Raw genomic sequence first — 15,436 nt, 5'->3', positions numbered from 1 at the left:
AATACAGTCCCACAACGTGTATATCTCAAGAGAAATTAAATGGATTAGATAAAATTATTAATAACTTTGCATATGAAAAACTAGAAATACAAAATTTAAATGAAATTATATATGAATTTATTTTTATACAAAAAAAGGCCCCTCATTGAAATTTTTCTTTAGGCCTCCATATTTATTGAGTCGCCCCTGCAATAGAAACCTCCTTGGCAACACCCTGTAGTACCGTCTCTCTGAGAACTGCCAAGTGCGGATCATCAAACTGTTGAGCCTTGATCTGCTCCAATAGTGAAGACTTGGCAACAACACATGTACGAACTCGGCTGGGCTCTAAAATATCCAACCTCATAAGTCTGTTAGCCAAGTACTGAATGTCCAAAGCTAGTGGCCTCTCTTTTGCTGAAATAAATGCCAAGCTACCCATACTCTCTGCCTTCCTGCTCAAGGCATCCGCGACCACGTTCGCGTTGCCCAGATGATGAAAAATGGTGATGTCATAGTCCTTCAGTAACTCAAGCCATCTGTGCTGCCTCAAATTGAGATCCCTTTGCTTGAACAAGTGCTGCAAACTGCGGTGATCAGTGTAAACCTCACAAGGCACCCCATATAGATAATGCCTCCATATCTTAAGAGCATGAACAATCGCGGCCAACTCCAAATCGTGCACAAGATAATTTTTCTCATGGGGATTCAGCTGACGTGAAGCATATACAATAGCTCGCCCCTCCTGCAACAATACACAACCCAAGCCAACGCGTAAAGCATCGTAATACACAATATACATCCCTGAACCGGAAGGCAACACTAGAACTGGTGTTGTAGTCAAGGTCGTTTTGAGCTTCTAAAAGCTCGCCTCATAATCATCGGACCAATGGAACGGAGCACCCTTCTGGGTCAATCTAGTCAAAGGTGCTGCAATGGATGAAAAGCCCTCCACAAACCGGCGATAATAACCTGCTAACCCCAAGAAACTCCTGATCTCAGCCACCGAAGTGGGACGAGGCCAACTCTGAATTGCCTCAATCTTCTTGGGGTCCACCTTAATACCCTCGCCTGATACAACATGCCCCAAGAATGCCACAGAATCTAACCAAAACTCACACTTGGAGAACTTAGCATACAACTTTTGTTCCCGCAAAGTCTGGAGCACTACGCTCAAAGGCTGCTCGTTCTCCCCCAGGCTACGTGAGTAGATCAAGATGTCATCAATGAAGACAATGACGAATGAATCAATATAAGGCCTGAACATCCTGTTCATCAAATCCATAAATGCCGCCGGGGCATTGGTCAAGCCGAAGGACATCACTAGAGACTCATAATGACCATATCTAGTACGGAAAGCAGTCTTCGGAACATCTAAGTCCTGATTCTTCAACTGATGATACCTTGACCTCAATTCGATCTTAGAGAACACCCTAGCACCCTGCAATTGGTCAAACAAATCATCGATACGTGGCAACAGGTACTTGTTCTTGATGGTAACTTTGTTCAACTGGCGGTAATCAATGCACATCCGCATAGTTCCATCTTTCTTCTTCGCAAATAACACTGGCGCACCCCAAGGTGATACATTTAGTCTGACAAACCCCTTTGCTAACAACTCTTCAAGCTGATCCTTCAAATTTTTCAGAGCCATACAGTACAGTGGGATATATATAGGCTGGGTACCTGGAGCCAAGTCAATACAAAAATCAATATCACTATCTGGTGGCAAGCCTGGAAGGTCAGAAGGAAACACATCGGCGAACTCCCGGACTACTGGCACTGAATCAATCATCGGAGACTCTGTGGTGGTATCCCGGACATAGGCTAGATAATCCAAACAACCCTTCTCGACCATATGTCGAGCCTTCAAAAAAGAGATAACCCGACTAGATGTACTGACAGACGAACCCTTCCACTCCAATCTAGGCAACTATGGCATTGCTAAGGTAACAGTCTTGGCATGGCAATCAAGGATGGCGTGATATGGGGATAACCGGTCCATGCCTAGGATAACCTCAAAGTCGGTCATATCAAGTAACAGAAGGTCCGCTCTAGTCTCATAACCACTGAATGTGACCACACAAAATCGATAAATCCAATCCACAACCATAGAATCGCCCACATGAGTGGACACATAAACAGGAATACCCAAGGACTCGCGAGGAATATTTAGGAAATGAGCAAACAAGGATGATACATATGAATAGGTAGATCCTGGATCAAATAACACTGAAGCATCCCTACCGCAGACAGAAATAATACATGTGATCACGACATCTGAGGCCATTGTATCTGGTCTGGCTGAAAAAGCATAGAATCTAGCTGGAGCGTTGGCTGGCTGGCCTCCACCCGACTGAACAATAGCTGGCTGACCTCCCCCTGCCTGGCCTCCACCTCTAGGACGGACCCTACCTACCTGTCCCCCACCTTTGGGCGGTCGGACGGCTGGTGCTGCAATCATGGGCTGATGACCCTACTGTACTGCCTTGCCCCGAAGTCTGGGACAACATCTCTTCATGTGACCCGGATCTCCACACTCGTAATAACCTCTCGGTACCATAGACTGTTGCCCCGAAGTCTGACCCTGATGGCCTGAATACCCACTAGAAGAACCCTGGATGGCTGGTGGGCGGTATGAACTCCCTGGCATGGCACTGAAATAGGCACTGGAAGAACCTTGATGAGCTGGTGGGCGATAAGAAATCTCTGGCATTGCACTAAAATAGGGTCGCGCTGGAGCACCCCGAGGAGGTGGTGGTGCTGGATATGTGGGCCTGCTAGGCTGACCCCTCCCAAACTGACCTCTGCCCCTAGCTGGGGCACCTCTAAACTCTCCAAAGAAAGGGGTCCTCTTGTCCTGTTGCATCTGCTCTCTACCCCTCTAGCGGTAGCCCTCAATCCTCCGAGCAATCTCCACTACTAGCTGATAATCAGTGCCCATCTCAACCTCACGGGCCATACTAGCCCGAATATTGGGGTCCAACCCCGCAATAAATCTTTGTACTCTCTCTGCATCGGTAGGAAGTATCATGAGTGCGTGGCGAGACAACTCAGAGAATTACACCTCATAATCGGTCACTGACATCTGGCCCTGCTCAAGCTACTCGAACTGACCTAGCAACTCTTCCCTCTGAGAGGGTGGAATATACCTGTCCAAGAAAAGCTGTGTAAACTGGTCCCAAGTCATGGGAGGAGAACCCGCTAGTCTGCCAAGAAGATAAGACTGCCATCATCTACGGGCCATGCCCTCTAGCTGGAAGGTAGTGAAATCTACCCCATGGGACTCCAATATCCTTATGTTATGCAGTCTGTCCTTGCACCGATCAATGAAGTCCTGGGGATCCTCATGCCACTCACCCCCGAAGATAGGAGGGCGTAGCCTAGTCCATCTGTCCAATAGCTTCTGCGGATCGCTGTCCGCAGCTGGTCTAGGCTCAGGTGCAACTGCTGCAACTGGTTGGGCTCCACCCACGGGTAGTGTACCCGGAGTCTGATATACTGCAGTTGCATGCCCCGGAGCCTGGGCAGTAGGGGTCTGTGCTCCCCCTCCCACCTGAGATATGGTTGGGTTTGCTGGAAATAAACTAGCAAGAGTCATAGTGTCCATGAACTGCAGTATACGGCCCATGACCTCCTGAAAACCCGATGCTAACATGAAATTTACTGGGGTTGGCCTTGCGGCGGGCATCTCGCCCTGCTCCTCAATAATGGGATCCTCTATTGGATCTGCTGGTGGTGCTACTGGGGCAGCTCTAGGACGCCCTCGTACCCTACCTCGGGCCGGTGCCCTTCCCCGGCCTCTGCCTCGGCCTCTAGCAATGAGGGGAGCAGCTCCTCCCGAGTCTAGAACGTCTGCCGTATGCGTCCTCACCATCTGTGAGAGAATGAGAGAAAGGATTTTAGTATACCATCAACTGCACGATAGGAGATGAATAAAGAGTAGTTTCCTAACACCCTATACCCTCTCGAAGATAAGTACGGACGTCTTCGCACCGATCCGCAAGACTCTACTAGGTCTGCTCATAACTTGTGAGACCTACGTGAACCTAGTGCTTTGATACCATGTTATCACGACCTAATTCCAGCATAGGCCATGATGGCGCCCAACACCATTGCTAGGCAACCCAACACTAATCAAACGAATGGTTTCCCGTTTAAATAAATTACTAAGTGGATAACAATTCCTCATTTGTTAAAAAAAGGAGATTTAGAAATTTGCAAAGGTGACATTATTAAATGGAAGAAAACGAGTACAAATCATAATCATGTAAACAAATCCAAAATCATAAGTCTACTAGTGTGTGTGTCAGACTTGGTGTCACAAGTATGTGGGCAATCTAGTAGAATATACAAAAGAACACTAGCCTACTGTCTGAAAGGAAATAGACAGAAAAAAATAAAACATAAGGGAGACTCCAGCTGCTGCAGAACGGCTTGGAAGGCAGCCCACCGTGAAGTCTCGATATGGGGATCAAATCTGCGCACCAGACTGGTAACCAAATGCACCTGCCTCAGATCCTGTTCAATTAAGTATAGAAGTGTAGCTTGAGTACATAAATAATATGTACCCAGTAAGTATCTAGTCTAACCTCGAAGAAGTAGTGACAAGAGGTCGACTCTGACACTTACTAAGGGCCAACAATATGATAATATGAAATTCTAATTAAGAATGATATATATAACAATAAAATCCAGAGCAAGAAATAACTGAACAACTCATCACCATATTTAAGAACCCAAATCACTACCTTCATTTAAAACAAATAATCTTTCAAATAATGAATTTATACCAATTATAAAAGGGACTTCCAGTTCTATTATCACGCACAAAATTCCACTGAGGACATTCGGCCCGATCCAACATAAATGTAAACTGTGCACTACCGAGGGTCGAATGGCACGAACCATAGATGCATCTATTAATCTACCGAGGCGAGCGGCCCACTCCCATGAGAGTAGTAGAAAGAAATACCCCGCTCGCGGATCATACTTGCGACGCGGTCAAATATAAATTATCAATAAATCATAACTCTTTCTTGATTCTTTTCAAAATAAAGACAATTCAACTTGAAGCTTTTAAATCCTTAAAATCCCCGACTTAGTTCTATTTGATACAATTAACAAATATAATCAAATAACGGTGTCCACGAAGCATGGTGTAAACCTAAAACTACCCGGACATAAACAGAAATAGTAGCTACGTACGTACTCTCGTCACTTCGTGCGTATGTGGCCCCCACAAATAGCAACACATATTAATTAAGTTTACATATGGGGTAAATTCCCTCTTACAAGGTTAGAAAAAAGACTTACCTCGTCTCAAAGCCTACTTTCCAATTCAAGAATGCGCTCAAACCTCCAAATTTGATGCCAAACGACTCGAAACTAGTCAAACATTACATAAATCAATCAATCTATGCTCAAAAATTCATATCTCTACTATTAGAGTGATTACCCAACCCAAATTGCAAGATTCCTAAAATTCACCCCCGGGCCCACATACCCAGATTCCGAAAATATTAGAAGAAAGTTGTTACTCATAACCTTAGGAACATAAATATATGGTTTTCACTAAGTTTCATAATCATTTTCGTCGTAAAATCTCATTTTTATTAAACCCTAGGTTTTTCATCTAAACTCATGATTTCTACCAATTTTCATGTTGAAATCTACCCATAATCTATGTATTAAACTCACATTAAGGTAGGAATTACTTACCCTCAATAGCTAGGTTGAAGTCTCCCTTTTGAAGCTCTAAAATTGCCCGAATGTGTGAAGAATGGGAGAAAAATGCCTAAGTCCCGTATTAAGTGAAGTTCACAGCCTTCTGCGATTTCCGCACCCGCGGTCATAGGGCCGCACCTGCGCCCTCGCTTCTGCGGAACTCCCCTGGGCCGGCTGGCATCGCTTCTGCAGTCCCGATTCTGCGGAGGATGGGTCGCACCTGCGGAACCTGGGCTGCCCTTCCTTGGCCGTTTCTGCGAGGCTTGGCTCGCACCTGGGAGCTCGCACCTACGGCAGGCCAAGCGCAGGTGCGATTATGACAGACCTGATGCTTCAGCTGTTGTTAAAAATTCTCATCTTGGTCCGAGACTCGTCCGATTGACACTCGGGGACCCCAGGGCCCCGCCTGAACATACCAACAAGTTTGGAATCATAAAACGGACTCGCTCGAACTCTCGGAACGCCCGAAAAAACATAAAAACTAAGAATCGCACCCCAAAACCAATTGAATCAAACTTAGAACTTCAAGTTCTTCAATTTACTTCCAATGCGCCGAAACGTACTTAAACTACTCGGAATGGCACCAAATTTTGCGTGCAAGTCTTAAATGACATTACGGAACTATTCCCGTACTCGAAATTCCATTTGGACCTCAATATCACCAAAACCCGCTCCCAACCAAATTTAAAGAACTTCTAAAACCTTCAAGAACCAACTTTCACTATTAGGTGTCAAAACGCTCCAGGGCCATCCAAAACCCGATTCGAACATATGTCCTAGTCCAAAATTATCATACAAACCTATTGAAACCGTCAAATTTCATTTCCGAGGTCGTCTACTCAAAATGTTGACCGAAGTCAAACTTGGCCTTTTAAGCCAACCTTAAGGAACCAAGTGTTCTGATTTCAACCCGAACCCTTCCAAATCCCGAACTAACTATCCCTGCAAGTCATAAAATAGTAAAAGCATGTACAAAAATTCTTATTTCAGGGAACATGGTTCTAAAAATCAAAATGACCGATCGGGTCTGTTACACCATGTACATTAATATTAGGATAAGTCGTAGTAATCCATATAAGCCTGAAGGGATTAAGACCATTAATAAGATTATAGAAGATTTGTGACTATAAGACCCCGTAATTTTAACAACCTTGATACCGTTATATACATTTGATATGGTATTTTGAGTGGAATATTTTTGTAAAACAGTTTGAAAAATATGATTTTATATAGTTATTAATATTACTACTTTCAATTACACACATAATATGAGAAAGTTTATGGGATTTTCCTTATTGTAAAGATAGAAATTATTTTCTCACTAGAAAAGAAGGTTATCTTTTTACCATTTTAAGAATTAAGCGTATGAAAATTTTACTCTTTATATGAGATTAGAAAAATTATAAGTTGAGAAAATATATGTATTTTTGCATGGATGTTTTAATAAAATAATAGTGTATGTATTTATTTTATGTGGTACCACATGAACATGATAGTATGATGTATAAAGTGTATTAAAAATAAGTAGAATTTTAAGTAATTTGAGATAATTCTTAATTATGCGGGTAATTAGTTAATTACTAGGTAACGGGACATTACCTAATTACCTAGTAATTGGATAAAGATTAAACTTTCCCACCCCCATCCCCACGTGGCAGTAAACCACATCCTAAAGAAATGACTCTTAGTCATTTCTTATTAGGTGGCAAACTAATGTGAAGTTTTACACATTCATTTTATTCTTAATAATTTCCATATCAAAGACACTACAATGAAAAGTGGGGGACGTTAGCCATTCTGATAAGTTTCAACAAATTTCCTTCTCAAGACATTACAATCTTAGCAATCCTTATAAATTTTCAACACAATTTCTTACCACCGATTCCTACAAACATTATTATTTTCTAATCAATATTCTTGGAAGTGTAGTTTTTGTGCTGGACCATAAAGCATCACACAGTAATTTTTTCTTGGAGCTTTGCCTTATTCAAAAGGTAAGCTATTTGAGGCCTTTCTTTAAGCTTTTGATGAGGTCATGTGTCTTTTCTTCCTTTCAGATGTGCCTTTATTCTATACAGTAGTTATAATCTACTTATGTTTGGCAAGAGCAGTAATATTTTGAACGCATAGTTGACACTACTTTGCGCTCTTCTCCTTCTTCATCCAACCCATGTATACAAATATGATAGTGTCTTCAACACTTCAAAAACCCGAGATTTCAGAGCACCTTAATTAACGTGAGATTTTACAATATTAAGGGAGTACGGTGTAATCTTTCTCAAGAGAATCGACTCAGGTATGTTAAGGTTATTCCTTCTTTCTTTTGGCATGATCCCAGTAACGAGACGTAAATGTAATGATATTCCATAAGTGGTTCTACTCTTAGAAGTTAAGGATGTCTATGTTATTCATTCCCCAAAGATCATGCATATCAATTTAAGGATATTAATTACATGTAATAGTTGGCATCCTGTGTTCATGACTTTTCTGAGATTTGTTAAGATCACATTCTAGCCCCTCTACGTGTTCTGGGAACGATCTTGTTCCAATTTAATCCTTAATTTTAATACCTTTAATGATATAGAGAAAGCACGAAAAGGACGGAGACAGATTTGATGTAATAAGATATTAAGATGCTCGGGCCATATTCATACTTATTTGCAGCTTACTTAACTAAGTGGGTGAGAGGAAATTGTAGCTCAGTTTGGTTGTGTACTAATTACACAGATTTGGTGCTTCATTTTTGGAGTGTTTCCATAGATATAATTTTCATTTCATGGATATTACTCCGAGCAGAAGGCTTCCACTAAAAAATGGTTTTCGTTTCATTTGGTTCCTTTTATAGTCAGTAGCCTAAATTACAACTGTATTTCCTAACGAAGTATGGCAGTCATACATTTACCACCGTGCTACGGCCGGTTGGGCAGTTACATATTTACCACCGTACTACGACCGGTTGGGCAGTTACACATCTACCACCTAGCTACGGCCGGTCGGACAGTTACCACCGGTTGGGCAGTTATGCTTTTACCACCGAGCTACGGTCGGTCGGGCAGTTACCACTGATCAGTTGGGCAGTCATGCATCATACGATACTTATAATAGTCTCAAAGAGAAGCATTAGAGAAGCATTATATATATAAGTATAATGAGTACGCATATACGGTGGCACTTCAGAGATTCAGGTTGATTCTTATATGTCTTTAATTAATGTTGAATTATGGTTATGTTTCAGTTCTACCTTACATACTCAGTACATTATTCGTATTAACGTCCTTTTGTTAGGGACGCTGCATTCATGCCTGCAGGTGTAGATAATCAGTTTGATGAGCTCTCATAGTAGACGAGATTGACATTCAGCAAAGGATCGGTAAGACTCTACCTCATTTGGAGTACAGCCGAGACTATGAGTTATCGTGTTAGAGTTTTGCTAAATACTTATGGGTAGGCCGATACACTGTCTCATTTGATGTCAAATAATCTTAGAGGCTTTGTAGACAGAGGTTCATTTTATTCAGTATGGCAGAGACCTTGACGGCTCATATGTATTCATGTTTTAAGAAAAATGATTTAGTGATACAGTATTTTTCCCACTTATAGTTATACATTACGAGTTTTGGCCATGTTGGTCCATGATAGTTGCAGAAAAAAAAATGAGTTACAGAGTGGTTCGCTCGGGCCAGTACGGCACTGGGTGCCAGCCACGCCTCTCCAGGTTTGGAGCGTGACAAAGTGGTATCAGAACGGGTCGTGTCCTAGGGAGTCTACAAAGTCGTGCCTAGTAGAGTCTCAGTTATGGGTGTTTTGCGCGCCACATTTATAATTTAGAGGCTATAGGGCATTTAGGAAATGCTACCCTTCTTTTGTTTCCAGATCGTGCCATAGAGCTGAGTCATAAGAAGTCAGTACGAAGCTTTCGCCAGATTTTATATGCACCACAGGTGCAAGTATCACAGTAGAGCTTTAAGGCGTAATTTCCACCTCTGTGGAAGGGAGGTTATGAAAGCGACAGAAGATACGATGCAATATTGAAAGGTAAGTGAGGTAAAGTTGAAGAAGATACGAGAAACTTAAGTACAAAAGGTTGTGAATAGTCGAGACTTCAGATATAGTTTGGCTTTTAGTTTAATTTAAAAAGGAGACCCTAGTGAAAAATTTGTAAATCTCTAAGAGTTAACATTCGAGGACGAATGTTCTAAAGGGGGGAAGGATGTTACACCCCGTACTTTAATATTAAGATAAGTCGTAGTAATCCATATGAGCTTGAAGGGATTAAGACCATTAATAAGATTATAGAAGATTTGTGACTATAAGATCCGGTAATTTTAACAACCTTGATACCGTTATATATATTTGATATGGTATTTTGAGTGGAATATTTTTGTAAAACAGTTTGAAAAATATGATTTTATATAGTTATTAATATTACTACTTTCAATTACACACATAATATGAGAAAGTTTATGAGATTTTCTTTATTGTAAAGATAGAAATTATTTTCTCACTAGAAAAGAAGGTTATCTTTTTACCATTTTAAGAATTAAGCGTACGAAAATTTTACTCTTTATATGAGATTAGGAAAATTATAAGTTGAGAAAATATATGTATTTTTGCATGGATGTTTTAATGAAATAATAGTGTATCTATTTATTTTATACGGTACCACATGAACATGATAGTATGCTGTATAAAGTGTATTAAAAATAAGTAGAATTTTAAGTAATTTGAGATAATTTTTAATTATACGGGTAATTGGTTAATTATCGGGTAACGAGACATTACCTAATTACCTAATAAGTGGATAAAGATTAAACTTTCCCACCCCATCCCCACATGGCAGCAAGCTACATCCTAAAGAAATGACTCTTAGTCATTTCTTACTAGGTGGCAAACTAATGTGAAGTTTTACACATTCATTTCATTCTTAATAATTTCCATATCAAAGACACTACAATGAAAAGTGGGGGACGTTAGCCATTCTGATAAGTTTCAACAAATTTCCTTCTCAAGACATTACAATCTTAGCAATCCTTATAAATTTTCAACACAATTTCTTGCCACCGATTCCTACAAACATTATTATTTTCAAATCAATATTCTTGGAAGTGTAGTTTTTGTGCTGGACCATAAGGCATCACACAGTAATTTTTCCTTGGAGCTTTGCCTTATTCAAAAGGTAAGCCATTTGAGGCCTTTCTTTAAGCTTTTGATGAGGTCATGTGTCTTTTCTTCCTTTCAGATGTGCCTTTATTCTATACAGTAGTTATAATCTACTTATGTTTGGCAAGAGCAGTAATATTTTGAACGCATAGTTGACACAACTTTGCACTCTTCTCCTTCTTCATCCAACCTATGTATACAAATATGATAGTGTCTTCAACACTTCAAAAACCCGAGATTTCAGAGCACCTTAATTAACGTGAGATTTTGCAATATTAAGGGAGTATGGTGTAATCTTTCTCAAGAGAATCGACTCATGTATGTTAAGGCTAATCCTTCTTTCTTTTGGCATGATCCAAGTAACGAAACGTAAATATAATGATATTCCATAAGTGGTTCTACTCTTAGTAGTTAAGAATGTCTATGTTATTCGTTCCCCTACGATCATGCATATCAATTTGAGGATATTAATTACATGTAATAGTTGGCATCCTGTGTTCATGACTTTTCTGAGATTTGTTAAGATCACATTCTAGCCCCTCTACGTGTGTTGGGAACGATCGTGTTCCAATTTAATCCTTAATTTTAATACCTTTAATGATATAGAGAAAGCAAGAAAAGGACGGAGACAGATTAGATGTAATAAGATATTAAGATGCTCTGGCCATATTCATACTTATTTGCAGCTTACTTAACTAAGTGGGTGAGAGGAAATTGTAGCTCAGTTTGGTTGTGTACTAATTACACAGATTTGGTGCTTCATTTTTGGAGTGTTTTCATAGATATAATTTTCATTTCATGGATATTACTCCGAGCAGAAGGCTTCCACTAAAAAAATGATTTTCATTTCATTTGGTTCCTTTTATAGTCAGTAGCCTAAATTACAGGTGTATTTCCTAACAAAGTATGGCAGTCATACATTTATCACCGTGCTACGATCGGTTGGGCAGTTACATATTTACCACCGTGCTACGACCGATTGGACAGTTATACATCTATCACCAAGCTACGGCTGGTCGGACAGTTACCACCGGTTGGGCAGTTATGTATTATTATTTACCACCGGTTGGGCAGTTATGAATTTACCACCGAGCTACGATCGGTCGGGTAGTTACCACTGATTAGTTGGGCAGTCATGCATCATACGATACTTATAATAGTCTCAAAGAGAAGCATTATATATATAAGTATAATTAGTACGCATATACGGTGGCACTTCAGAGATTCAGGTTGATTCTTATATGTCTTTAATTAATGTTGAATTATGGTTATGTTTCAGTTATGCCTTACATATTGAGTATATTATTCGTACTAACGTCCTTTTATTAGGGACGCTGCATTCATACCTTGTCACGACCCAAATTATCCTTCCATTAGGTATCGTGATGGCACCTAGTCTTTACGACTAGTTAAGCCTAATATTGCAAAAAAATATATATAAAGAAACACAACATTTTAAAGATAAAAAACATATTATAAATAGCCAAGAGTAGTACCACTCGGCATATACAAAATAATTTTCCAAGACCCGGAATATCACTAAGTCACAAGCTGCTATAATCTATGTAGCTCTATACAAAAGTCTGAAGATAATAAAGAAAGTCTCTAGGCGAGGGAGTAGCAAGGGACTCCGAAGATCTGTGGACGCAAGCAGAAGTACCTTGAAGTCAACTAGAATCAGCAGCATGCACTAACCCCAAGGTTGATAGCTCGTACCTGGATCTGCACACGAAAACATGTGCAGGAAGGGCATGAGTACACCACAATGGTACCCAGTAAGTGCCAAGCCTAATCTTAGTCGAGTAGTAACGAGGTCAGGTCAAGGCCCTACCAGAGTAAATATAATAAATTAAATAGTAAAAGATATAAGTAAAATTTACAGTAACATAGTTAAAGAAATTCTCGAAAATTTAACAGTTAAGGGAGTCCTCGGCTCAAAACAAGATAAACACAGTGGGAAAATCTCTCAGGATACCGTCCCGTAGTTTCAAATGAATATGCAGTACAGGGGGAATCTACCAGAGTATGTCCGTAGTCCCAAAGTAAATATGCAGTTCAGGGGAATCTCCTGAAATACGTCCGTAGTCCCAAAGTAAATATGCAGTACAGGGGGATCTCCCGGAATATGTCCGTAGTCCCAAAGTAAATATGCAGTGCTGGGGAATCTCCCGGAATACGTCCGTAGTCCCAAAGTAAATATGCAACGCAAGATGAATTGACAGGTATGACATCGAGTTATACAGTTTATACTGGACACAGATAGGGCAAATGAGGACTTAGCTAAACATGACGCACAAAATGTCAATTAGGCAGTTAAAACACGTAAACATGCTTTTCTAGTCTAAACTACACAATTAAACATATTAGTACGACTTAATAAGAAAAATAATTTATGATTTAAGAAGGTTAAACAGGATTTTTGCAATAATAGCCCGTGTACGTACTCATCACCTCACGTACACGGCGCCCACACACCAAATAATATCAAGATATCCTTAGGGGGAAGTCCCCAACACAAGGTTAGGCAAGCCACTTACCTCGAACCGCTCAAATCACCTCGATAACACGTTCTTGCCATGAGTATCCGACTCCAAATGGCCTGAATCTATTTAAATAAATTGTATAATGTAAATATAACTACGAGTAACTAATTTAGCTAATTAATTCGAAGCTAAAGCGTGAAATTAGGAAAAACACCCAAAACGTCACCCCGGGACCACATCTCGGAATCGGGTAAAAATCGCAAAATACGAACACCCATTCACTCACGAGTTACTCGTACCAAAATTGCTCAAATCCGATACCAAAATCTCGATCAAAACCCCAAAATTCGGCCTAAGAACGTTTTCTCAATTTTTCACCCCAAATTCGAAATTTAACGATGGATTCAAGCATATATTAGTGGAATATGATCATAAAGGAGTTAAGAATCGTTACCCAATCAATATCTCTGAAAATCCCTCAATTCCTCGTCCAAAATCCGAGCTCCCAACTTAAGTTTTTGATAAAAATGGCATAACCTCCGCTTTTGGAACTTTAACACTGCCCAGACGCGTCCTTCTTCGCGAACGAGGCTACACCCTCGCATTCGCGAAGTACAATATACTTCGGCCCAAAAATAATCCTCCATCGTGAACGCGATGCACATGTCGTGAACATGAAGACCACTCAGCTTGACCCTTCGCGAACGCGGGATCTCCATCGCGAAGCACGGAATCTCGCCTGCCTCCAGTTCTTCTTCGCGAACGCGAGGACCATGTCGCAAACGCGTAGCTTCGAGGTTCCACACCTTCGCGAAAGCGAGAGCGACATCGCGGATGCAAAGAGTAATTCAGCTACCCTTCCCATATACCTTACGCAAACGCGAGGACTCCCTCGCGAACGCGATGAAGAAAATGCCTGCAACAGAACACCAGAAATTTGTTGCTTCTCTAAGTCCAAAGATGACTCGTTGAGCATTGGAACCACACCCGAGGCCCACGGGATCTCGACCAAACATACCAACCAATCCTAAAATACCATACGAACTTATTCGAGCTCTCAAATCCCATCAAACAACACTAAAATCATGAATCACCCTCCAATTCAAACTTAAAGAACTTGAAACTTCAAAATTCTACAACCGATGCCGAAACCTATCAAATAACGTCCGATTGACCTCAAATTTTGCGCACAAGTCATAATCAACATTATGGACCTACTCCAACTTCTGGAATCGAAAAATGACCCCGATATCAAAAATTTCACTACCGGCCCAAAACTCCAAAAATTCGACTTTCGCCATTTCAAGCCTAAATGAGCTACGAACCTCCAAAACACAATACGGACACGCTCCTAACCCCAAAATCACCTAACTGAGCTAATGGAACCGACGAAATTCCATTCTGGAGTCGTCTTCATATAGTTCCGACTACTGTCCAAATCCTAAGGCTTAAGTTCTCATTTAGGGACTAAGTGTCCCAAAACACTCCGTAACTCAAAACTAATCATCCCGGCAAGTCACAATAACAGAAAAGATTTAGGGAAAGCAGTTAATAGAGGATCGAGACTATTACTCTCAAAACGACCGGTCGGATCGTTACATACCTGCAGGTGTAGATAATCAGTTTGACGAGCCCTCATAGTAGATGAGATTGGCATTCAGCAAAGGATCGGTAAGACCCACCTCATTCGGAGTGCAGCCGAGTCTATGAGTCATCATGTGAGAGTTTTGCTAAAGACTTATAGGTAGGCCAGTACCCTGTCCCATTTTATGTCAAATAATCTTAGAGGCTTTGTAGACATAGATTCATTTTGTACAGTATGTCAGAGGCCTTGACGGCCCATATGTATTCATGTTTTAAGAAAAATGATTTAGTGATACAGTGTTTTTCCCACTTATAGTTATACATTCCGAGTTATGGCCATGTTGGCCCATGATTGTTGCAGGGAAAAAAAAAGAGTTACAGAGTGGTTCGCTCGAGCCAATATGGCACCGGATGCTAGCCACACCTCCCCAGGTTTGGGGCTTGACAGGGTCGTTACATGGGGTATGAAGATTTGAAAATTTTAAAAGTCGTTAGAAAGTTCG

Source organism: Nicotiana tabacum, chromosome 23 (assembly GCF_000715075.1).
Source record: "Nicotiana tabacum cultivar K326 chromosome 23, ASM71507v2, whole genome shotgun sequence".
In the NCBI taxonomy this organism is placed as follows: Eukaryota; Viridiplantae; Streptophyta; class Magnoliopsida; order Solanales; family Solanaceae; genus Nicotiana; species Nicotiana tabacum.
Note: the sequence above shows the minus strand (reverse complement) of the source record.